Genomic DNA, 26737 nt, shown 5'->3' on the forward strand with positions numbered 1-26737 from the left:
TAACCCCAGTCAGCAACTAAGCACCAAACAGTTGTTCACTCACTCCCTTTCCATGGTGGGATGTCGGAGAGAATTGGAACTCTATAAATGACAAAACTTATAGGCTGAGATAGACAGTTTAATAAGTAAAGCAAAACTCATGTACATAAGCAAAGAAAAAAAAGGAATTCATTCACCACTTCCCATCAGCAGGCAGGTGTTAAGTCATCTCCAGAAAAGAGGGATGCATCACACATAACAGTTACTTCAGAAGTAACCACCACTCCAAATGTCCCACCTTCATTCTTCCCCCAATTTAAGTACGGCACATGGTGTTCCATGGTACGGAATATCCCTTCAACTAGTACTAGCAAGCTGTCCCGGCTGTATCCCTACTACAATTCTTGTGACTCTCCAGCTTCCTAACTGACAGGGCCTGAGAAACCAAAAAGTCCTTGACTTAGTATAAACACTATGCAGAAATCAACATTATTCGCACAGCAAATCCAAAACACTGCACCAACTATTAAGAAGAAATTAACTCTATCTCAGCTGAAACCAGGACAGAGGAATACCGAGAAATTGTCCAAGCAGCCAGGGACCAGGTTAGGAAAGCTAAAGCCCCCCAAAAATTAAATCTGGCCGGGGACATCAAGGGCAACAAGAAAGGCTTCTATAGGTGCATTGGTGAGAAGAGGAAGACCAGGGAACACATGGGCCCTCTCCAAAAGGATACAGGAGACCTGGTTGCCTGGGACATGAGGAAGGCTGAGGTACTCAGTGACTTTTTCACCCTGGTCTTCACTGGCAAGCACTCCAGCCACACCGCCCAAGTTGCAAGAGGCAAAGGCAGGGAGACTGGGAGGATGAAGAACTGCCCACTGCAGGAGACAATCAGCTTCCAGACCATCAAAGGAACCTGCAGGTGTGCAAGTCCGTAGGACCTGATGAGATGCCTCTGCGGGTCCTCAGGGAGCTGGTGGATGAAGTGGCTAAGCCACTATCCATCATATTTGAGAAGCTGTGGCAGTCTGGTGAAGTTCCCGCTGGCTGGAAAAGGGGAAACGTAACTCCCATTGTTAGACAGGGAAATAATGAAAATGTGGGGAACTACAGTCTGGTCAGTCTCACTGTGATGCCTGACAAGATCATGGAGCAGATCCTCCTGGAAACTATGCTTAAGGCACATGGAAAATAAAGAGGTGATTGGTGACAGCCAACATGGTTTCACTAAGTGCAAATCATGCCTGAAAAATCTGGTGGCCTTTTATGGTCGGCTCACAGCATTGACGGATCGGGGAAGAGCAACTGATGCAATTTACCTGGACTTGTGCAAAGCCTTCGACAGTGTCCCACACGGCATCCATGTCTCTACAGTGGAGAGACATGGATTTGATTGTTGGACCACTCAGTGGATAAGGAATTACCTGGATGGTTGCACTCAAAGAGTGGTGGTCAATGACTCAATGTCCAAGTAGAGACCAGTGATGAGCGGCCATTCCTCAGGGGTCTGTGCTGGGACCGGTGCTGTTCAACATCTTTGTCAATCCCATGGACAATGGATATGGACTTTTTACAAGGGCCTTTAGCGATAGGACAAGGGGGAATGGCTTTAAACTGTGAGAGGGTAGATGTAGATTAGTTATCAGGAAAAAAATTCTTTGCTGTGAGGATGGTGAGACCCTGGAACTGGTTGCCTGGAGAAGCTATGGGTAGCTGTGGATGCCCCATCCCTGGAAGTGCTAGATGGGCCAGGTTGGATGGGGCTTTGATCAGCCTGGTCTAGTGGAAGACGTCCCTGCCCACGGCAAGGGGGTGGGAACTACATGATTTTTAAGGTCCCTTCTAATCCAAACCGTTCTATGGTTCTGTGATGCTGTGGAAATATTTTTAAAATGCATTTTTTCTTGTTTGTTTGTGTTTAGTTACCAGTGTGAACATCTCATGCAGATTTTTGTTAGCATATGGAAACGGAGTGTATGTCCTCAGTCGCTTCTTTTTTTTTTCCATATAGCGCTCTCTTAACACATCCTTCCAATCTTATTTTCACTTTGCTTATTCTGGGCAACAGCTATGGACTGCTAATGCTTTGTGGAAACATCTAAAGCTTTTACTCCTCAACTCGGCCGGCCTTCCTTATTGTGCTGGTTTGGGCTGGGCTGGCATGACTGTTCTTCAGAGTAGTTAGTATCTCCATCCCAGCCAAAACCAGCACACACATATTTAAGTTACACTCAAAGGTGAGTCATACTTCCATTCATAATTCACACTTCCATTCATAATTCCTTTGTACTTTGGTATGAGGAGCCTATGTTTAACCATCCAAGTTATTTTCTTAGTAATTAAACTCCAAAGCCTTACATTTTAAAAACAGAGTGCCTTTCTTATATTATGAATGCTACTTTTCCCTTTTTGTTCCTGTACCTTTTGCAATTAAGTCTCCTCTTAATGTAGCAGGGTAGTGAATAACTCACACTTACAGGTTCCATGAAATGATGATTATACTTTCCCACAGCTTGTTTCAGAGGCTTGGGATGTCCAAGCATCCTTTTTTTTAGGTCCTTTATGCTTTTCTTTTTTTGTTTGCTGTTTTGGCAGGCACGCTTCTCTTTGTGACCTACAATACCGCTTCTTTAGTTGCGCACCTCATTAAATGTATTTCCTTCTCTCCAAAGATCTCTTTTGATCTACCTACTACCCAGTTTCTGAAGGGTGAAAGCCAATTACCTTACATTAAGTATTGGCAAGGTAAAACCTGTTTGCTTACCTTCTCTTTCTTTCTCTTTTTTACTGACTTTTCAGTTAAAGAGCACTCAGGTTTTTTCATGGTTTAAGAGCATCAACTGAAATCCTAACACCATTAACATCTATGGCAAAACCCTTCCAACTTTGAAATATGGCAAGACCTCACAGATATGCTGTAGGAGTATATGCCTTGTGAAATGCCCCTGCATTATCTTTCACCAAAATCCTGGGTATTACTCATGGTTGCATCTGTTCCCAAACAGTACCGCAATCTCTTAAATTCTGCTTCCAATCAGATTTCCTTCAGTAACAAATGAAGTGTGCTGTTGGCTTTTTGGTACATAATTGTGATATTTAGTAACCGTATCTCCAGGCAAAATAAAATGTTATAGACAATCATGGTTTACAGAGTACCTCAGACATCTTCATGGTTTTATTTGACCTGGTCAGATTCTTTATATCTTCAAATACGAAGCTGGTATCAGTATTTTAATCAGCAAGAAACTCAGCTATGTTTGTATAGGGAAAAAAATTTCTAGCAATACCACTTAGCATTGAACTGAGAAGATATGAGACAACCTGTAGTTTTGCAGCCCTGTGAATTTGTGGCTCTGCAGTTGTCCTGAGGGTGATGAGACCATGGAACATGTTGCCCAGAGAAGCTGTGGGTAGTTGTGGATGCCCCAACCCAGTAAGTGTTGGATGTGCCAGGTTGGATGGGGATTTATCAACCTGGTCTAGGGGAAGGTGTCCCTGCTCATGGTAGGGGGGTTGGAACTAAATGATTTTTATGGTCCCTTCCAATCCAAACCATTTTATGGTTCTATGATTTTATGATATCACGTAAGATATTTATTCAAGTGTAATACACATAACATCACATAAAAGGAGCAAAATAATTTTTACTTGTATACCAATACACGAATGAGGCTCAGTTTCAAAAACTTTTTTTTTTTCTGAAAGAAGCTGTTTTTCTCACACAGAAAAATGTGTGCATTTCTGTGCAGATCTTACATGAATATTATATCATTTCACAGAGGTCAGTGTGCAGCCAATGACTCCTTTAGCAAGAAAAGGTGCTGGTGTAATGGTCTGGACGACCAAATTACTGATCATAGTCTCTGTAAGTTACCTAGAAGGGCATGTGAAGAAGATACATCTGATGATCTTACTCTAACAAGCCTTTGTCTATCATTAAGAGAATATAGTTTAAGGTGACACAGTTTAGGAAACATGACATTTTCCATGGTATAACACATACCATCCATCTGTAGGTACACACTGCTATGTAACGAAAACCTCCATTTTCAATAATGAGATACTTGTGTAACTGCCAGTCCTACTGCTAGTTTTGGACATGTTTTAGAATTAACAGATGTTTATGTCACTACAGTGAGTAAGAAAGCATTGAAGAGAACAGCACCTGGACACAGAAAGGCAACAAAGCCAAGTAGCTTTGTTAACTCAAGTTAAAGGCTTAGGTATTCATACAAATTCATTGTACTTCTTCATTCATCCTACATAATTTTCAGCACTGCAAATTTCTGTAAAAAGCCTTCCGATGCTGCTCTCCGTATTTCAGTTCAACAGTCAAAAGCTGCTGACATCTGCAGATGCGTGGATATTAGCAGCATCATGATGAATGAGAGGGGCTCTGAATAAAACAATACATTCAGGTACAAATTAAACTATTTTTAATACCAAATAATACGTTGAGTTAAAGTCACAAGGTTACTGAAGATTAGCAATTTTTATTTTACACAGTGATTTGTCACTACTTTAGGAGTTAATTACAGCACTTACATATAGTTATATCTATTTCTGGAAATATATTATTTTAGTTATGTGCATACTATGCATATGAAGGTCATGATTCTGCATGACTTACAGAAATGCCTAACTTCATTTACTATGTGAAAACATGTTAATTTCATTGAGCCCATTCAAGATTACATAAGTACTTTAGAAGTGCATCCTCATATTATTATAGAAAAGAATGTAGAGAAGTTTGCTGAAGTTTTTCATCTAAGGGAATAGTTAATTCTAGCTAACTGGTACAGAATTGCTTTTTTCCACATGGCTTACAATTAGGTCCTGATATAGCACACCGGCTGCATGCCCACAGTATGACACTGAAATCACTGCCTCCAAGATGTTGTTGTCCTCATGCTTTTCTATCACCCTAGTCCAAACTACCAAAAGTAGGGGAGGGTTCCACTGCAGCCCATCAGGCTAGTATTTTTCATGGCAAGATGTTGAGGTTCTGTATTATACGACCTGATATAACATAAAGGGATGTTTGAAAGAAACACTCCAAGGAACTCCAAGAGCAAGTTAGAGAAGTATATAGTCATGAGGAGCCAAGCTAGTGTATTCAGGGCAGTTCAATAGGGAATCATCACCAGAACTGCACCCAGACTTCATATCTGAAAGAACTGGTTTCTGTGCCATGGAGACTGGTAGCGCATGTACAGTGTAGCAACCAGGTACAGTGTAGCTGAGATGTACCTCCAACTGTCACCCTTCATAACTGCATCTGCATTAAAGCTGGACTAGCCACTACAAATTACCACTGTTTTAGCTAAAATCAAAACAGAATTATTTTTGAAGTGTCTTAGCTTCTTTTAGCAACACTATATTTTATTGTAAGATTGTCAAGACAAAATGTCCCTTTTAAAACAAAAATGTGGTGCCATGAAGGTGATGCAGGAGATATTTAACCCTGCTTTTGTGTATCATCTTGAAATCTAAGTAGAGGGCTGGGAGAAGGGCAAGAGATTTGTTGTTTACTTTTTACAGACAGAGAAGGAAAATGGGAATCATTAAGTAACCATCAGAAATAAAAAAAAGAGACTGTCCTGTGAGAATGAGTGTATATCAGACAGCGACAGGCCCTTTTCCTCCCTAATGGACCTGGACATCAGTCAGAAGGGCTTAATAGCCCTTTTTTATAGGGTCCTGCAAACTCAGAATTTAGCAGTAGATGGTCTTGCAATAGAATCCCAAGCACTCCTTTTTTTACCCTGAGGCTTGCTAAGCCCTTTTTAGTGTTAAGACACTAACTGGCTTTTATTCTGCAACTTGCAGGCAAAACAGTGAATTCAGGTTTTTCACTGTATCCTCCTCAATGTATTCAAAAGTATTACATTGCCTCTTCCATAGGGATCAGCTGTGTCACCCTAAGATAAACTGCATTTCAGCACTCTCAAATGTGCCTTAGCAGTACCATCTCCATCAGAAAAGACATGGAAAGTAAACACGAGACACAAATGGCAGGTCAAGATTTTACCTGTGCAACTTTTAAGTAATGTATATTTTAGCCTAGCAATATTTTTGTTCTTGTATCTAAATCCCCTTTGCAAAAAACCAAAATTATGTTTGGTCATATGTTACTTATGCATAGCTAGGTGACAATAGACGATTTTCCAAATCAGGAAAAGGCCTATCATTCCTATTTCTCACTCAAAACAGCTTCAAATGACTCTTTGGGAAAGCTTCTTGTATTATGACTGAAAGTTGTTTTGCTGATTGACTGGATACCAAGCAAAAATGAACTCTAAATCAAATAAAAGAATAAATGCAGTTTATTATATTATACTATAAAGGAAAAATAACATGCAATATGATAAAAGAAAACAGTTTTAGTTATTATGCACAATATGATAAAAGAGCAATAGGAGCAAAGCATCAGATCATTACTGCAAAGCACTACCAAGACTAAGAAAAGGATACATCACCAGCTACCACCTTAACGTCATACAGGCCCACACTTTGGCTGGGAAGCCCCATTGCAGCCAGTGCCAGGAGCCTTTCACTAACTGGGAAAATTCCTATGTGGTGCGTCCACTCGTAGGTGAGGCTTCTAGCCCAGTCCCAGAACTTGCCCACCTTTGTACTCAGTGAAAAACAAAAATAGTTTACGCACTTGTGGTATGCAAACTTTTAAGTAGGCTTTAGGCTTAGTGTAGGTGTGCACTATCTCAAGGTTCATAAGGTTCACACACACCAGGGATGTTGGCCAGACACCTGAGCGTGGTGGAGTTACTGTCATGCCATAGCTGCACACAATATTTATTGTCTGGATGTTCCTGCTCATATCTTGCTTGTTCAAGGGGCTCAAGACAAACACCACCTGCTCATTAAACTTGTCCTTGAGCTCCCTGAGCATACTCTCTAAGTTAAGCAATCCTTAATTAAAGACAAAAGCCTTTTCATAAGCAGTAATCAGTTTAATAAATTTTCACCACAAAAGTCAACTAGGAAAAACTGATCTAAGACACAAAAAAATAATCAACACAGCACCACCAATTTTAGGGCTAGTCCATGTTCACAAAAGCTGGTTTTAGCTGGAGTTACTGGTTAACACACCAAAACATCTCATACAAACTTGAAAGATAGGGAAAATTTTGGAGTAGGTGGGCTGTGCTGCCTCAGATTTGATGAAAACATACACTGATAAAAGCCATTGTCTCTTCACTCTCACACTAGCTGCGTTCGCTGCTCCCTCATCTATTATGTATTTCTCTAGTCCTGCGGGCTCAAGCTTTGATTTCAGCCAGCCTTGTCCGTTGAACAGTTTTGCCTCCACAGTTAATGTGCTAGGAAGCAACAGCTCAAGGGTAACTACAGACGTGAGGCAAGAGGTGAATGATCCTGTTTTTCAGGTACTTGCTAGGGAAGACCTCCAATAACTTTTGTTCTCTGAAATATTTTAAAGGAAAAAACCAAAACAAACTTGACCCCAACTTCTCTCAGCAAAGTATAATATTCAGTGTATTCTGACTCCTGGGCAATTATAATGAACCATGCATATATCAACTTTCTTGCTCTGCTTTAACTATGTCTTTGGTCTGCTCAGGGAGATGGTTTTGGTGTACACACTACCCCTGGTGCAAACAGTGCTCTCGGGCACTAAGGCAAATCGGAAACACAGTAGATATTTATGCCAAATCCTATTATCTACCCTGTGAAAACTTACATTAGTTTCAGTGGAAGTACTGCCCAAATGGAACTAGAAAATCAGAATCCAAGATTATTTGTGAACAAATTCTCATTAGATATACTGGTTCAAAAACTGCAGCAGACAATTCTCAATTACTCATTTAACATATTACATATCTAAATTATAAAATACAAAAGCAATGGACAGCACAGTGATCCTATGAACAGAAGGCAACATTTCATTCATAGGTAATCATTATCCCATTATTGGTTTTGTGTAAAGGATATTTAATTACACTGCATTTTAATTGTACATCATTTAATCCTGTATTGCTTTGTGGCACTGGAGAAGACTTGCACATTTTTTTTCCTTCCTTAAACCTCTGCTGCTCAATGTCTTCCCTTCATATTGCTAGCCAGAGCCTTGATGCCAGCCCCCCTGGGCAACCCACTGGAGACACTCTGAATGTGGGATTGACCTTCATCTTGGAGGATATAAGCAATAAAGTGCAAATCACAGACCCCTCTCCCTCACAGGGGTGCAAGTTTCCTTCACAACATCTGAAGATGGCTGCTGTTATGGCTGCGACAATTGTCTGGAGAAAATCCCATTGATGCAGGCAGCTATAGCTCTACAGACAAACAAAAAGGAAGCAAGGCAAAAAGCAGAACCACAACCCTAGACTCCCAAAGAGCAGACTTTGGCCTGTTCACACCTCTGCTTGAAAGAATACCATGGGATACAGCCCTGGATAGAAAAGGGGTCCAGAGGAGCTGGTTGATTTTCAAATACCTCCTCCAAGCCCAAGAACTGGTCTGTTCCAATGAGTATCCATGGATAAATAAGGGGTTCTGGACAAAACTCAAAAATAACGCATACAAGTGGTGGAAGCAGGGACATGACTTGGGAGGAATAGAAAGATACTATCAAAGCTGGCAGGGATGAGGTTAGGAAAACCAGCGTACTTTGGGGGCTGATATAGGAGACTATTATTTAACATCTGCATTCATGACCTGAATGATGATCAAGTTTCTGGATGATACAAAGCTGGGGGAAGTTGTTCATACATCACATGATTGCACTGCCATTCAGAGGCACCATTCAGAATAACCTCCTGCACCACTACATGCTGAAGGGCAATAGTTTGGAAAGCAGCCTTGAAGAAAATAACATCAGGGTCCTGGACAACAAACTGAACATGATCCAGCAATGTGTCCCAGCAGCATGAAGGCCAGCATCACCCTGGGCTGCATTAGGAGGCGTGTTGCCAGCAGGTCAAGGTAGGTGACCATTCCTCTCTACTCAGCATTGGTGAGGTCACACCTAGAGTGCTGGGTCCACTTCTGGACTTCCCAGTACAGAAAAAGACATGGACATACTGGAATGTGTCTAGCAAAGGGCCATAAAATGATTAAGGGACTGCATTATCTGTCATATAAAAGGCTGAAAGAGATGGGACTGTTCAGCCTGCAGAAGAGAAGCCTCGGGGTGTTGTGGGGAGGGAGGGTGAAGGAGGAGGAAATAAAAAGCTGATAGGGCTATTGCAGTGATTTTCTTCCTTGTTTTTCTTTTTTTCCTACTTTGGTATAAAAAAATGCAAAACAACAAAGCTGGTACTTTAATACCTTCAAGGTATCCTAACCCAGAGAACAGAAGAAACTAATCTCTAATCTTTAATCTCATTTTACTAATCTCCTTGAAGAAAAATAAATAAAAAATAATCCACAAAAGACATGCCTTTTGAAATTGTAAGGCAAACTGGAAGAAAAAAAGTCAACCATTAAAAAAAGCTTGGCAAAAAAAAAATAAAAAAAAATAATTATTTGCTACTGTCTCCAGAATCTGCTCTGAGGAAATGCTAATGTAAGAGACATTGTCAGGGCCAGAAGTGCACTTTTCCCTTCCACAAGATTACCTTGCTGCATTCAGGGTCAGCTTTCTAATAAAAGTTGTTTTGAAGAACCAGAGGAAACCTCGGTGGGGGCTCCCCTCTTTGCTTAGGAGCTGCTTTTAAACTGAGGCTCTTGTTCCAAGCTCCCACTTGAACTACCTGTCAAAAAGCAATAAGAAGGGGCTAGTCTGCAAAGGAAGATGAGCCAGGAGCAGAGAACCACTGCACAGCCAGCAGGGCAGTGATCTCACCAAAAAGGGTGCAGTCCCACAGAGTCTGAGCAGGGGGATTGGTTCTGTAATACAACTAGGATCAGCAATCACACAGAAAGATTACACTGAGAAGGCAAGGTCAGGATCGAATAAATATGTCAAATCTACAGCTTAGGATCGGGGAGGTGTAACACCAGGTGCAGATGCAGTGCAAGTGCAGGCAGGCAGTGTAACTGACATGGGGTCTGGCAGGCAAGTCCAAAGCAAAGGTGGTGGAAGGGGGCATCTGGTGAGGCTTCTTCCAGCTCTTCACAGCAGCTCCTCCCACTCAGCAAGCTGGCCTTGGAAGCAGCCAGCTAAACTCCTAGAAGGAGGGAAGTGCACTCCAGGTCCTGACACGTAACTTAAGAATTCTTATTAAGATAAATGCTTCTTCAAAGAAGAAAAAACTCCTACAAAACTTATCATAGCCTGCTGAAGGCAAAGACGCAGCCAGCTGGACAGGATTCAGTGGAACACCCTGCAAATCACAAAGCCACCAAATAAAAGTAAGTCCAGTTATTTTCTTTGTCTCCAAGGAAGAAACAAAAAGGCTCACATATTAAGCATTACTCTTACTTTTTCTGTCTTGATGCCAAAACGTCACAGAGTAACTGCTCAGAGACAAATCTTGTCTTTAAGCAGCAAAGGTATTTATTTCATGCAGCGTTGGGGAGCTAGCCGATTCCTACTGGACAAACTAGCTCCAAAGTTTTCAGTGAAAAGTTAGGCATTTTATACAGTTTTTGTGAGAGGTTACACAACTTTACATACATACTCATTTGATTTTGACACCTAATCATTCCATTCACAATAGGTGGGATCTAGGTGCAGCAGACCTTTTAATTTTCTTTGTTCAATGATTTCCTGACTTGATGGTCTCCTTATCGCCTTCAGGTGCCCACCTTATCTTTTCTAATTATTCAGAGTACATTCAGTGGAACCTTTTCTAATTATTCAGAGTACATTCCTTTCTCAACACAAACAGGGCATCACCCAGAGCATTGTACCAAACTCATCCTGACTAATCTTTTTATTTTAAGACCTTGTTCTGTTTCAGTCTTATCTCTATTACCCTTCTGGGTAATACTCTTCTGCTTTCCACTGTATGAGAAGAGACGTTTCTGTTCCTCGAAATTTAAACCTGCTGTAGCTGATTAGTGTTTAGATCCCTGACAGACTTCTAGGCAGCTTAGAAACTCTACTGAACTTCCGTAATTTTTCTTGATGGGCAAGTGTCTATCTTCTGTTACGCATTCCTGATTATGTAAAAATAGGTCTTTCTGAGAATAAACATACATTATAATTAATTAAAATTCAAATCTAGACTATTAAGCAAAATCCTATGCATCTTATTTTCATCATTATTGTGTTTCATTTTCAATGACAGAAGTCACTGATGTGGTTCAGAAATATTTCCAATGTTAAATTTGTAAGTTTCTCAGTATTAAATACATTTTAAATAAGTAGTTATTACTACATTGAAATATATTATCACATCACCTATTTGGTAGGTAAATTCTCCATTTGGAAGGTGGTTCTACTTAAAACAAGACTGGTCTGCTAAGTTTTGTTGTTTTTTTTTTAATTAAACTTCCAAGAAAACTTAAAATCTAGCTTAAATCAGAAAGATACTGAAAATGAGTTTAAGAAATGAAAAAGTCAGTGAATACTTGCAATGAAGGATGGCTATCATTTTCTCCGGCTTTTTAGCTACATTTAACTACAGCTGCTACCTAGCATACATAATTTCCTACAGTAGGAAATACACTGGCCTACTGTGCATGTTATCTTTCACTTCACTATAAAGGTGCATTCTATTATTAAGTCCTATTTTCAACAACAGTGTAACTCTGTCATCCATTAGCAATTCAGAGTAATTTATTCCTGGGCTTGATCTGTGCAAGCTAGAGAAACAAACTAAAAATCTGTTTTAAAGAATTTCTTGATTTATAGTTTGTATTTACATCTTTGATTTTTTCAGGCATACACCAGGAAAAAACATATATGATACTCAAACTGATGATATAACACAGACTCAATTCTGGGTGTTAGCTGTGTTTTATCAGCTTCTCTGACTCTTGTGCCTGGAGCATTTGGGTATTATCTATTGTCTTCATTGTTCAATAGAAAAATATTTGGATATTGTGAGTCTAAATATTGGATGACAGGAATCTCACAGGCTAAAGTTAATTCTCTTTGATAGGTCTGTTTTCCAGAATTTGAAACCCCAACAAAAAACTCATAGGACATCTGTTATTTTAGATACACATAAGCCAAATTCTGCAAGCCTAATTCAATGGCATATCGCAATAAATATTTCACAGAAGCATAGGGAGGGATTATTTGGGCTACAACACTAATTACATTTTGCTCCTTATTGTGCAGTAAGCACATTTTCAGCTAAATATTATTTATACTGTACTGTGTTGTAATACAGCATTGTACAGTGCACAGCATGTAGACTCCTGCAGCACCACTAATAATAAATACCAAAGAAAGTTAAAGTCACACTTTCATCCATATACACCTTCTTCTGAAATTCAAGCTTCACACATGTCCCAAAGAAAAACTGACATCAATTTAAAAACTAGTACAAGTTGTAAACTGACAATCACATAATCTAAAAATACATTGTTATTAAAAATTTGTTGTGGAAAGGCATGAAAATTGATGTAACACACTACTCACAACAAACTCATGTTCTTACAAAGCACCAAATAACGTGAATTCAATCAAAATACATAAAATTTTCTTGGACAACACAACCCTATCATAATAACGAAGGGTTGAGAGTGTGCAGACCAGCAGCTTCAACCTCATGACATGATGCAGGACACAGTCTGCTAGTGACTGGTACTGCAGGAAAAGTGACTTCCTTAATTCCCTGCAGAATCAGCACTTCTGCTGCTGAGTTCTTCCTTTCAATGTTATCAGTTTGGAACTTGCAAACCTTGCAAGGTAATGCTGCTTAGCATAGCCCCACTAATGGAGCCTCCATCTTTTGATCCTTAATAAAGCTCTTTCTCCTCATCAGTGTGCAGTTTTCTGAGGCAGCTGCACTACATTTATCTTAGAAAAAGATCTTTCACTATGTCTCTTGTGCTTGGGAGCTGATACTGAAGACAACGACAGCCCAACTAGTTCTCCTCTTGTCATGGTTTAACCCCAGCTGGCAACCAAGCCCCACGCAGCCGCTCACTCACTCCTCGCTCCACCCCCCGCCCCTTCCCCCCCAAAGGGATGGGGAAGAGAATCCAAAAGGAAAGTAAAACTCGAAGGTTGACAGAAGAACAATTTAATTACTTAAACAGAATAAAATGTAAGAACAATAACAACAACAGCAGCAATAGTTATAATGGAAAGGTGGGAGAAAGGATAAAATCCAAAAGAAAATGGGAGAAAGGAAAGAAAGTGATGCACAGTACAGCTGCTCACCACCCGCTGGCCAATGCCCAGCCAGCCCCCAAGCAGTGATCCCCAGGCCCCAGCTAACCCCCGAGCTTATACACGAAGCATGACATCCCATGGTGTGGAATATCCCTTTGTCTGGTTTGGGTCACCTGCCCTGGCTGTGTCCCCTCCCAATTTCCCGTGCCCCTCCAGCCCTTTCACTGGCAGGGCCTGAGAAACTGAAAAGTCCTTGATTTAGTATAAACATCACCCCAGCAACAACCAAACCATCAGTGTCCTATCAACACTGTTCTTACATCAGAGCCAAAACACAGCACTGTACAAGCTACTAAGAAGAAAGTTAATTCCATCCCAGCTGAAACCAGGACACCTCTATTTTGCAAGACTTCAGTATCAAGAACAATGGAACTACAGAAGTACAGGCTGTAAGAAAATTCTGCAACCTGCAGCCCTGTCATACAGCATTGTCATTGCTAGTAACAGGACTCAGACTTCATATCAAACTTGCTGCTCCTCAGAACTGAGGTTTGTCACGCTTGCTCTGTCTGAACCTGAACTTTGATTTAGCTTGTTTAGCTATAGTAGGTTTGTAGGTTTTTTGGGTTTATTTGACCAGGTGATTATGGTTGATTTCTTTTGCTTATCTTTGTATAGTGTGACATTAGTTTTATAAGCATAGCAGCAGCAAATAGTTATTCTGTTTAGAATTAGCTATTTATGACTATACCATAATGATGTAAGATAGTCTGGTATGATAGCAGAACCCCTGAGATGCAGAGATCTACAAGGCTGTAGAGTACAGGCATGGGATGACAAGAGATGGAGCAAATACTGGCATGGGGAGAGAGCATTTCCTTTTTGCCCTTTGCAGTCAGAGGCTGAAGGTCATACTGCTAGATTAAATGTATCTTAGTGATGTATATGTTTCACTGAAGTCACTTTCAGACTTCACTACTGTCAGTGTTTTAGGGAACAGAAACTACTTGCAATGAGAATTGGGTCTTCATGCAAATATTTAATTTGTGAAGCTAGATGCCCTATAGCAACTGTGAATTTTCATGAAGATCCTGTTCTTTTTAAATATTTTTCCTGCATTTACTGAAAACTCAGAGAAGTTTAATTGTATCATACTGTGACTCAGGAAATTTGCATAAATTATTTCAGTATTTGCCCATATTTTTAAATGTCTAAAAAAAGTTTTGGCCTTGGACAACTCTTCCAAACAAGGCTTATGCAAAATTCAGGAATTATCACAAACATTTCCAAGAGGTAGCTTAGATGTGGCCATGGTGTTCTGAGGAAGAAAAATGTTCAGCTGTATAGATGCGAGCTTTTCCACATCAGATTGTCTTGAGGCTAGTACAGCCGATTCCATTCACTAAGGTCAACGTGGTCCTTTGAAGGTTTTGAAGTCTGTCAAAAACACCAATTCCTGTTGTGTTAAATGCATCATAGACAGATATGAAGGTAAAGTATATCTGGTAAATTTCAAGAGAAATATTTCTAAAATTGGAATGAATGATCCTAATTTTTGCATGGAGAAGCAGAAGATAAATTAGCTCTAGGAATGATACACATTGAAATTTTTTTTGTAGCCATAACTGTGTTCCACCTCACAAATAGATTATCAGTGCCTTTTCTGAAGAATTATTAGTATGACCTAGAAACATCATAATACAATATATATTATCAGTGATGATAATAAATAATTTAAATTATATTAGTTTGCATTTTTATAGCAATGTTCATCCTGAAGCTCACTAAAGCATTCAGACAGAAAATAAGGTTTATTGTGGTTTATGGACATGTATTCCATTGTATCAGGTATCTATACATAACTTTCATGGCTAAAGTCAAAGCTTTAATAAATGGAATTTACCTTCTCTTATTCTTCAACAGGTTTACAGACACTGAATCATGTACTTACAAAACTTAAATACTGGCTTCTATAGCTTGAAATAAAGAGAAAGCTTTCAAGCAAAACTGTAACATATTTACCTACTCTATGAGAAACAATGAGAAATACTATATAGAACACAAGAATATGCATATTTTTATTTCATTTGTTTCTCATACCCTGTATCTTGACTTCTTTCCTAAGGATGCCCTTCAGGACCCAAAAGGGAATTTTTCCAAGGAAAAAAATAAATTAAATTGAAAAAAAATCTTTGATATCTTTGCATTTAAATTTAAGACTTTATAACAAATTTAAAGACAGTGTTGTTCCATCTGTGGGAAGTCTTTTCCTGAGTATCAGTAACACTTTAAATAATGTTTTAGGTTTCTACATTACATACCTGCGTATGCAGTACTCAATTTTAAGTGTGTGAATAGCCTGAGCATTTTAACAATGTGTTAAGACTTGGCAGGGCTTGATATCTGATTGATAACTATATCAATAAAATATCACTCAGCAATTGTAGAATTAACAGAACCAGTGTTTATGTTCAATGCAGAAAGCCCATTTAATTAATTCTTTCTGAGGGAGATTTTAAAAGTACAACCCTGACTTTTATTTTTATTTTTGTCATGAGAAAAACCATCAAAGGCACCTCTCTGTATAGGCAACATCTGCTGTTCCATCATTAGATGTTCACAAGACTTAGTCTCACAGAACTGCATATGCTGGCTTTTCTTTGATTACTTGGTTACAAGATGACTACCTTGATTATTGTTTGAATCATGATGCAGGAAGCGCATATATTTCCTCTTTGTTAATTAAATCTGTAATAGTTAAAAACAATTCCTCATATACAACTACACTTAATAATGTATAAAAACATAATACTCACAAAGTGCTCTAGGATGTAATTGCACCTTATTTTTTTCACAAACCAATCAAATTAAAACAAAAAAACCCAGGTGGATTCTTACTAGAATACAGGGCTTCTTACTAAAGTATATACAGTATGCCTTTTATTCTAAACTATTCTGACATTTTTTAGCTCAAAATTTCAATGTTTCAGGCTTTTACACTGGTCTCAATATTAAACACTAGTATTAAATGTCTATTTATCTAGACAGTAACCATTTCTACTATCCACTGAAGAGACACATATACAGTCCTAAATCATCATACCATGATATGTTGCATCTATACATTCTTAAAACAATTTATCATACTCCACAACAGACATGAAGCCTAAAGAGATATTTTCACATACATTCAATACAAACGTGTTCTAATGTACACAAGCTCCATAAAGTATAAGTATCATCTAAAGCTACCCTGTAGATGACTGTGTGTCAACATGTATTTCCAAAGTACAATTAAAATTTCAGTAAATATATTTTCCATCATTAATTCAGTGTTTGCATAAAAGGCTAGACCCTGAGATTTCCATAGCCATCCTCTTTTTAAAAATGTGACCCTGACAGTCCTGCCTTCAGCTGAAAAGCAAAACCCAAACACTAAAATATCAAATTGCACAATGCATAATTTTGTAGTAGTACCTCATATATAACTACTGTTTGGTTTGCATGGGTTAGATTAGATGCAGAAAGAAGTGAGGACTTTGTCAGGAAGAAAAAATTCAGAAGGGTATTTGGAAAGTGAGCTTCTTCCACTCCAGTATCTGCCACAATGTTCCTTCCACCTGTATTGGGAGCCTTGTGGAAGACATTGCACTCTACATTGTTAGCGATCCTGAACAAGCTGTGCCTGCTCTATTGGGCCTTGTGTTTAGGCTTGAGCAGCCCATATGTTAGCATGAGCAGCTGCTTTAAGGAAACCTTACTGGCACGCCTGTGCCAGCCTGTGCTGTGCTGGTGGGTGTTATGGCAGAGATAACATCCCAACCTGTCAGGAGACGGTATGTGGTTGTTTGTTACAGAATAAAGGGCACAACAGCATGGGAGGGAGAAAAGAACCTCTCCATGGATGTCTCTGCACAGCATGCTGTAGGGAATTCCACCTGTGTTGCATGACAGGTTTGCCAGCATATGAGGGATGCAAGATGTGCTCTCTAGCTATAGTTCTTACTATTCTCTCTTATTCAAACAGCAATTTTATTACACCATTTGTTACTGGGCCTTTCTCACTGAGATCTGGAACAAATTTTGTACTGCCCTACCCCTCTCTTCCAACCTCCCCCCAAGGGCAGAATGACATCTACCCTAATTGTCCTTCTCCTAACATATAGGACTATACAGGCCTTACACACTTTCACTACCAGATCTTCATTCATGCAATTGTACAACCATAATTCTATCCATCTTCATTTGTATTTGCTCATTTTAATCTTTTTCTTTATCCACGGTCATCACTTATCTGATGCAGACCACTCAAAATACTTGAGACATACATGACATGTTTTGTAGGCTGAAATTAATGAGGTATTCCATATACAACTGAGGAATCAGAGATTATTAGTTGACACTGTGCTATTTCACATTAAGGATGGATAAGCTGAACCTGCTGCGGATACTTCATTGGTTGTTTCCTGGAATCTCTTTTTTTGTATATGCATTGAAAGAGATTCAAGTGCATAAATGTATTGTTATTTTCTTCCATTATATGACCTTATGTATGCTCTTGTATAAACACTCAGACTAAACAGAACTGTTTTCCTGTTAGCTCTGTATCTCTGGATAGGCTTTAGAGGTATCCCTTAATGTTTATGAACACCGTCTATTTTTTTTCTTGTGTTGCAAACTCCAGTTTAATAGTGGGTCTTTTTCTTCCTGCTGCCTTTTCATTTCAGTCTTTGATAAGAATTTTCAAGAGACTAATAACATAAAATTGATGGCTTGGTAACACCAGCTTGTATTCATTGAAGAAGTCTGGATTGCCAGGTAGATTATGTAGAACATAAACTGTGGTGATGCAAGTTGAAATGGACTCAAAAACACTCTATCTGCGTAGCTGGGCTCAGACAAAATGGCCAAAATGGCCTTTTATTGTTTTTACATCTTGCTTATATATTTTAGATAGTACATGTGTCAGGTGCCGATAGGCTTTCTGACTTTGTCTTCTTGCTGGCTATTTGCTGTTGCTGTATGTGCCCGCATGCTGCAGTTCTAAGTTCTGGGTTTCCACATCCTGTTTACATGCCTGACATTTTTGTGGCTGCCTTAAAGGTACACCACTAATTCTTTAAAGTCAACTAACTCATCTGCAGACCCCTACAATAAACCATCTGACAGGGCTCTGTAAATGTGTTTAATGGGGTGTTTTCTGGTAAAGGGACTGGAAAGTAACAACCCTTGTTGACCACACCTAAGAGCTTACACAAGAAAACGTGTGAGTCAAGTAGAAACCCCTACCAGACAGGCTGTCAAAAGAAACTTTAATTATCAGTACATCTACTTGCTTATGTGCTTATGTCAGATCCTGATGTTAGACTACATTGTTCATACTTCAGTAAGAGGTCTGACTTGTGCTAACTCTCTGAGGAGGCAGTTTTAACCATGGAATAGAGAGTTGGACTGCAAGTTCAAATTCTCAGGACTTAATGCAGTGAGTGTGTCGAGAGATCCTTTGACTAATGGACAGTCCAAACACTGAAGAGGCAGAACATCAAAGCTCTCATTTTGTTTCTGCATTCTTGGGCAGCAATCAGATGAATTTCTGGAAGAACCATACATGAGGGCATCACCAAGAATGGGACAGTATGTTCTCTCAAAAACCATGGAATGCATTGTACTGATGGTGTTCTTTTGTTACAGTTGCTGTTTCAAATGATAGTACAGCAATATAATAACTGTGATGTGGAAGTGCCTGTGACTGATGAAACCTATCACCTGTCCTCAGGAGTATGGTAGGTACTTTCCCACAGTTTGCTTCAGCTTGAAAGATGGTTCATAATTTCAAACTGCAACCAGAATGACCAGGTTGCAAACCAATGTTCTTATGATTTAGTGTTGCTAAATTAAAAAAATAATAATTAAAAAAAAAAAAGGAAAAAGAATGTCAGTCTGTTGCAATAAAAATACTCACTTTGCATAATATCCATCCTGAAATTTTGGTTTTAGCTACTAAAGAAATGTCTATTGCTTGCATACATGGGGAACACAGTGCAGCACAAGGTAGAGTATGCTTTTAAAGTACAACAGCTATTTGTTGCTAACTCTAAGTTTCAGTTGCTTCTGATCACTGTTTTAGCAGAAAAAGCTGTCCCATGTGAACCTGTTGCTGAGCAGATACTGTACCTCCAATGCCTCCCTTATCTGAATCTATATTGCTTCCACATAGACAAATTAATTTAAAAAAATATAATAATTGTACCAGCTGAAACGTGAACAATGTAGGAAAGAAGGTAGTTCCAGATGACTGAAGTTAAAAGCACAGTCTGTGAAGTACAATTCACCTGCTTCTTGGTTTACGCCTAATTTCCACACCTGCCATAAACAAGTCCAAGTTACAAAACTTGCTGCTGGATTTTTCAGAACACAAAGCCTGAGGCTTGCCATGCAGGTTCATTTCTAGATTGGGGGAGTGGAGTGACTATGTGTGTTTCTTTTCTTTTCTTTCTTTCTGATTTTTTTAAATATGTATTTTAAAATACATAGAATGGTTAAAAATTTAAAAGCATTCAGAATGCTAGTGTAGTACAATGTGCATGTTTATATAACTCTTATGAAAAAACATAGAAAGATAGCTTTTAACCTGGGCTCTCCTAAACAATTTTGCTTTAAGGAGGCAAAATAATGAAAAATACTCGGTTAACCTGATGGCCAAACTCTTATTTTTTGTACCACTTCTGGAAAAGACCCTGGGGAGCAGCAGTGGAATCTGTGCTATTGATTGGCTGGTTAAATAGAGGCCTATTAGATTCAGACAGGCTAGATTGATTATACAGCAGCAGAAGGAGCTCAGACTCAGAGCCGAGTGAACGTCAGGGTGAGAGAGAGGGAGAGCAAGCGAGAGAAAGCGCGCAATAGAGGGAGACTGTACACACTATAGCATCAGTATGTGACTGCTGATGCCTGATCATGCTGATATCCAGCTCCTTCAGTGGACAACTTGCTGAGCTACCCTTTTCATTTCCAAGAGGATGCCAGCTCTAAGCGAGTGCAACTGATAACAGACTGGACATTGGAATAGTTCATTTTACTTACATGTCTCATGTTCTGCATCTCTGAAGAAAGGCTAATTACAGAAGAAAAAAATTCATCCTGTCCCCTTAGCTCAAATAATACTGATGTGATGATAAACAGTTTGATCTTCCAGGTAAGAAAATCATCCTTTGCTTTTCTGAGCAGCTAAAAAGGAATTCTTTTTGTCTCCTGCATGTTAAATACAAGCTTTGGCATCTGTTTACAGAATGTATTTATTGCACTTAAATTTCTTTCACTCACAATGGTATGTATCAAATATTATGTACACTCAAAGACAATTAAGAACAGGACATGGTTTGTGCATTGTATTTATCATGCTTAACCCTTCAAGTAAATGAGAATGAAACAGTCTGAAAATACGATTTCTAACTACTAGTGTGATGTTTTAATGTAACTTGTACCACACATGCTAACCAGTCTGGAGTAGTAACAGCACACAAGCTCTTTCATATTATTAATTCATTATTGTACATGTAGTGAAGCCAGGTAGAGAGAACATTTACCTGGAGGATTTCTCAGCGCTTGTCTGTAGTTTGAAACAGTATCTGTCTTTTGACTGCAAGCTTACCTCTGCTGCACAAACATGATCTCCCTTAAATAGTATGGCATTAGACTGCCATCTTTTTATAGATACAGCACTTATTGCTAACATTCTGCCTGCAAAGAGAAGATCAAGGCTTATGACCTGAAATAAAGGATGTTCTGTTACGCTGTGGTGCATGTTTGAAGCAGCCATCCCATGGACTGATTACTAATTTTGGTGCGACATTGACACTACTGTCTCCTAACTGCCTAGCTCTGCATAAACTTTCTATATATTTCCTTCGGCTCTGTTGGAAATAGTTTTGTTGTTATAGATGATGTGTTGTGATAAATTGTGATAGGTTGCTGTGATTTTGAAGGTGATAGGCTAAAACTGAAATGAGCCAGCTTTTGGTTAGGTGGCAAATCAGAAAGTTGATTGACTTGGAGTTTATAGGCCACGGGAGCATAATGCTAAGAAGTGTTACTTCATTAGTAACACATTCCTTCCAGCTGTGATAATCCACACCACCTTCCTCATCAGTTTGTGTTTTCTGCTCCGTACTCCAAACTGAAGGGAATTTTTCATATATAAGCTATGGTGATTACTCCCTCTCAGTGAAGCAGAGGCATCAGCCTATTAACCCAAGTGTTTAAGCAGATTCACACCCAACCAAGTACAACTTCCCAGTGCTTTCTCCAGTTAAGAAACTGCCCATACCCCATAGGGCTATGGGCTAGCCTATGCCCTAACTGCAAACCACTTTATCCAGTGACATAAACGTCACAAATACAGAAAAGTACTTTCTCTCCTTCCTCCACCAAGTTATTTTTTATGAATTTCTATAAAGCACCATAGTCAAATACTTACTGATGTCTAATATCCAAAATGCAAAGAGAAATTCCCACAATTACCCAAATTATTATTTATAATCTATAAAAAACATTATAAATGTTGGGGACCTTAAGCATATATAGATTTATTTTTAAAAAAACTAACAATAATTTGAAGTGGTACCTAACTGACCACATGAACAAATATTTAGTGCTTAAGAAAGCTTCATCTTCTATAATGTGTTATATGAATAAGGACTGGCAAAACAAGAAGTAAACTAATAAGCCAAAACCAAAGGCTGATTTAAACTATAACATCTGTGCTGTTTTATTTTTTTATATTTTCTCTGTGAATAATGTCTGCAATGTTTTTTATATAAACAATTGATCCATGTCAGCAATTTCAATATTTCCATCTGAAAATCTTTCCAGATAGCAATAAAATCACTTGGGGGCACATTTTGCCACATTAGCTTTCATTGAGTGGTATTTTACTCCATAAAATACTGTCAGAGGTGAGAACTGTGTACATTGACTATGGAGTCAGAGTATTAGATATAAATAATGGAGAGAAACCCTTTATATTTTAATTAACTGACTGAAAATTTTAACAGTAAGACAAAGACCTGGATATCTAGAGTTAGATCTACCAAATGTAGCCAGAATTTTATAAGGAGCTAAGATAATTGGATGCCTAATTCACTTTGGCTCCTTACAAAACTAAAGCCTATCTCGAAATATTTCATACACAGTTTGACTTGCAAAAATAATCCTTTATGTCTGCTCAAAAGCTTTATTACAGCTCTCATTTATCTCTCGCTTTTCTCTCTGAAAAGCCTTGTTTACTATACCTATGCTTTTTAAATTACCTTATAATTTTGTGATTGATCAGGCTAATTCTGTGATATCAAAGACAATTGTATGATGCCTTCCAAATTAGTATCTATTAGTGTTCAGGTTACATCCTAACCATGAAAATCCAAATAATGCTAGAAAGTATTTATTTTTAAAGGGAATATTTCATTTGGGCTTTAAAAAGAAAAAGAAAAAAAAAAGAAAAAAAAAAGAAAAAAGAAAAAGAAAACACAAAAGAAATTCGAAAGCCCAAACAGTTAAGCTTATACTCATGAAATATGTTATTCATTTACACATTACAGATTTACAGTGTAAGCATCTTCTTGTGTCAGATTCAGGAAAAATAGCTGAAAAAAAGTCAAATCAGCAAGAGTTTAAAAGGTTGCATATTACAAACTGTGCATTTTCTCTCAAGCCTATAATGCTGTTAATCTGGACCTTCTGCAACACTTTAAACTGATTCAGTCATAACACCTTTTTCTCAAGAAGACTAATCTGGCTTTTTTGAAACTAATTTTGCATTGCTTTCCAGCCTGAACTCACAGAAAGTGAAATTTATTTTTATTTTCCTAGATAACTTGAAGCCATTAGGGGGCTCTTTCCTCCTATGATATCACACAGCAAGCTGAACTAAACAGATGTAGCTGGTTACTAGACCCATTATCAAAAAAAAATCCTGCTTGACTGAACTTATTCTGGGTGTAGAGCATTTTAATAACACAGAGACGCTAAACAATTTTGTGTGTGTGTGTTTATTTAATGCAGATTAATTAAAAGAGAATAGTTCTTTTATGGTCAGATGGTTATGTTTTGAAGTTATCTTGTGCCCCAAAAAGGAGAAGCAGAGGACATGTTCAGCAGGAATACAGTACTTTAATCTAATCTCTGGGGTTACTAAATCAACAGTCTGATCAGACTGGATATGAAGCACCAAAAAGCTTAAGTTTACTTATTCCAGTAATTGTGATTAACAGTGCAGCTAGCACTGAAAAGAAGTTACCCTGTCGAGTACTGTTATATTGTATTGATAGGAACCTCAGTTATTGAGAATGGACATACTCTTCACTTACACAGCTTGTTTTCAGAAAGGCAGAGTATGTCACCAGTATTTTCAGATGTCCATTCACTGCACAAATTGAGAAATTTAGTTTCAATCCTGCAAACATTTACTCATGTCAGCAGCTGCACTGAAGTTAACTGTGAACCAGACTCTAACATCCGTTTTTTCTGCCTATTAAGCCTTTAGTAGTTCCTGTAAATTCATTGTAGCGCTGTACCTGAAATCAATTGTGAATTTTGTACTATTTCTTGTGGAAGTTAGAAATAACTACTGAATAACTGAATGCAGATTAAGAAAAAGTAATAGCAATAGCATTAACAATAGTGATAGCAAGGCGGTTGCAAGCACTGCAGCAGCATATTGAGGTAAGGCCAAGAGAAACATGTGTCAAAAGACATGGAATGTAATTGTCCACCTGTTCTACTTTTGAAAAATGTTCTTATTCACGCCAGCCTTGAAAGAAAAAATTGCATATTGGTAGATGACTTTACCCACCTTGACCAACTTGCTTCTTTACATTGTTTAGTCTGGAGACATTCCAATAGTACCAGCTCCATTCAAGAGAAAAAAAAAAAAAAAAAAAGACAAAAAAAAAAAAAAAAAGACTGACACCCCTTGTGGTGCTCTACATTCATAATGTAGGAGAATAAGCTGGCCAAGACGGAATTGTTTTCTTGGTGGGGTTTGGGTTTTTTGGTGTTTTTTTGTTTGCTTGTTTGGGTTTTTTTAAGCAAAAAAATCACGTCCTTTCTGGGTTTTACTACAGATCTGAATAGTCTCTCAATTTATGCACACACTTACAACAACTATCTTATGATATGCAAGGTAGAGCTTTGTTCTTTTAAACAGCACCTAGGAATTCCAACTGGGATCGGAAGATGTTGTGTTTACTGCTGCATAGACAGGGAAACTGGCTTAGGTTGAGGTTCATGCAATATAATGAAATTTTTAAAAAAATGGACTAAATCAAGCAGTATTTCTGAGATATGTAACTGATAATTCAGACTCATGGCAGATGATCTTCAGTAACTGCGTTATTAGCGCATACCAGATACAGAGCTAAAAGATAGCTAAAGTTAAGTGTGAGTCACTTGAATTTCAAGTAATTAACTATGTACATAATCAGTCACCAAAGCTAAGCTGATATAGTTATTTGTTATCCTGAGTTTATTTAAGGCCCAAATCAGAATAAGCAAAGGGCCTGAAGATGACAGGTCTGTGGCAGAACGAAGTAACAGAGATCACTTCTTAGCTGGAGTAAAGTGCCCTAGCCGTAAGGCTCTTTTCTTCTCCATAACACTCTTTTCTTCTCTATAAAACACAGTTCAATTCAATTGTATGCTCTGCTTCCTTGAAATCAATGAAATTTCATTAAAAAATGAAAAGTAAACCCATACAAGATTCTTGCCACAAAGGTTCTGCAGAGCGTCACTCCAGAGGTAAGTCTAATTTACCGGTTGGTTAATTTATCCCTTATATACACACACTATGCAATGCACTTTGAAACACTTTTGAATGAAAATTTTTGTGTAAGTGTAAAGTATTATTATGGCAAACAGAAGTCACCCAAACTCCAGCTAATGCAACCTGCAACAGCCTGGGATGCTCTAATAAGCATGAATAAATCATTTGTCTCTGATGAATGTTTAAAGACTGATAAAAGCCAGCTTTTCAGACATGTACTCAAATAAGAAATACTTCAGATTTTTTTTTCCTGTTTCATGCTTTTCTATAATATATGCAGGGAATCGTATTTCGTATGTCTAGATGTTAGAAATAGATAAGCTTATAAAAGTAATTCATGTATGTATTGTCAAAGTATTTTAAAGACAAATAATAACAGCCCAGACTGAAATACATATCATAATGTAATGAAAAGCAAAAGCCTTTGCCTTTAATTGCTTTATTGGAAAAAGTAACATAACTTGGCAAATGGGTGTCTTTCCCAACTCATGTTAATGTAACTTGCACTGAAAGAACAGCCTGTGGCTTCCTCATATTTGCATACAATCCCTGGGTTAAACCTAAATACATATATGTGCACATATCTCTAGTTTGATCTATATCTAAGATTTTCCTTTACTGCCTGTATTCCACACAGATGTATACACACCCATTACAGGGAATTTGCAATTTTTAACAATACAGCCATCAAGAACCCAACTATGTTCTCTGTGTTATATAGAAGAGAAGGGTTTATCTCTTGTGATCTGAAGCCACTTAAAGGGAGAAGTTATGAGAAAGGTGCGACCAAGAAATACAGATCATTAGATGCCAGGTTCCCAACAACCAAATGTTATTTTACCTGATATTGAAAGTATTTGGTTAACAGCATCTGCTTTAGTGCAATGAGATAGCAGAAAGGCTTTGCTGTGCAGCATGCAACAAAATACCATTGAAGCATGCAGTACAGTTTAGAGAAAAGCTCTTAAAATTTCTGTGTTTACTTGAATTTCAAAATATTTAGAACTGAGCCAAAAGTGCTGTTGCTTTGCAAAACACTGATTATGTTTGGCTCTGGAACAAAATGGAAAAATCTTTCTCTGAACAGCAATTATTAATGCTGGTCTGTGGAGTACAAAGTAAGTGAACAAAGTCCTGCAGAGAAGCTGATAGTGAGAAGTATCTCATTGTCCTTATCTGGCAGATTTGTAACACTGAGAATTAATGTGCTTACAGCAGTAGAAAAGCTATAGCAACATCTCAATTATTTATACATCTTCCTCGTTTTTCTCCCAGTACTTTTGTAACTGATTTAGGAGATGGTACTGAAGCTTTTTTCTCCCCTCCAGTTATCAAGCAGCAAAAAAATCCCACCCAAAAAAACCCCACACCAAACCCCCCAGAAATTCACCTTTGGGCAAGGTGTTAAAGGTGAGCACAGTCAACTGTGAAAAATTACTGAAATAAAATTTTTCCTTGTGCATAGTGAAGCAAAAGGTTTGTTAATACTGTGCAGTAGCCAGTAATAAAAGCTCTTTGTGGCCCAGAATATTTAACAATGACAGTATGAATGTTTTCATATGTAAACATTCAGCCTATGGAAATTATGTATGTCAGAAAGCAAAAAAAAGCAATACATTATCTAATCTAATTGTTACATAAATCTGTTTTTCACAGGGGTACATAGACTTCATTGAGTTCTAAAAATTACTGAAAATACATTGTAGTGGTTTACTCTTCTC

The sequence above is a fragment of the Falco peregrinus genome, chromosome 3 (assembly GCF_023634155.1).
Source record: "Falco peregrinus isolate bFalPer1 chromosome 3, bFalPer1.pri, whole genome shotgun sequence".
Classification (NCBI taxonomy): Eukaryota; Metazoa; Chordata; class Aves; order Falconiformes; family Falconidae; genus Falco; species Falco peregrinus.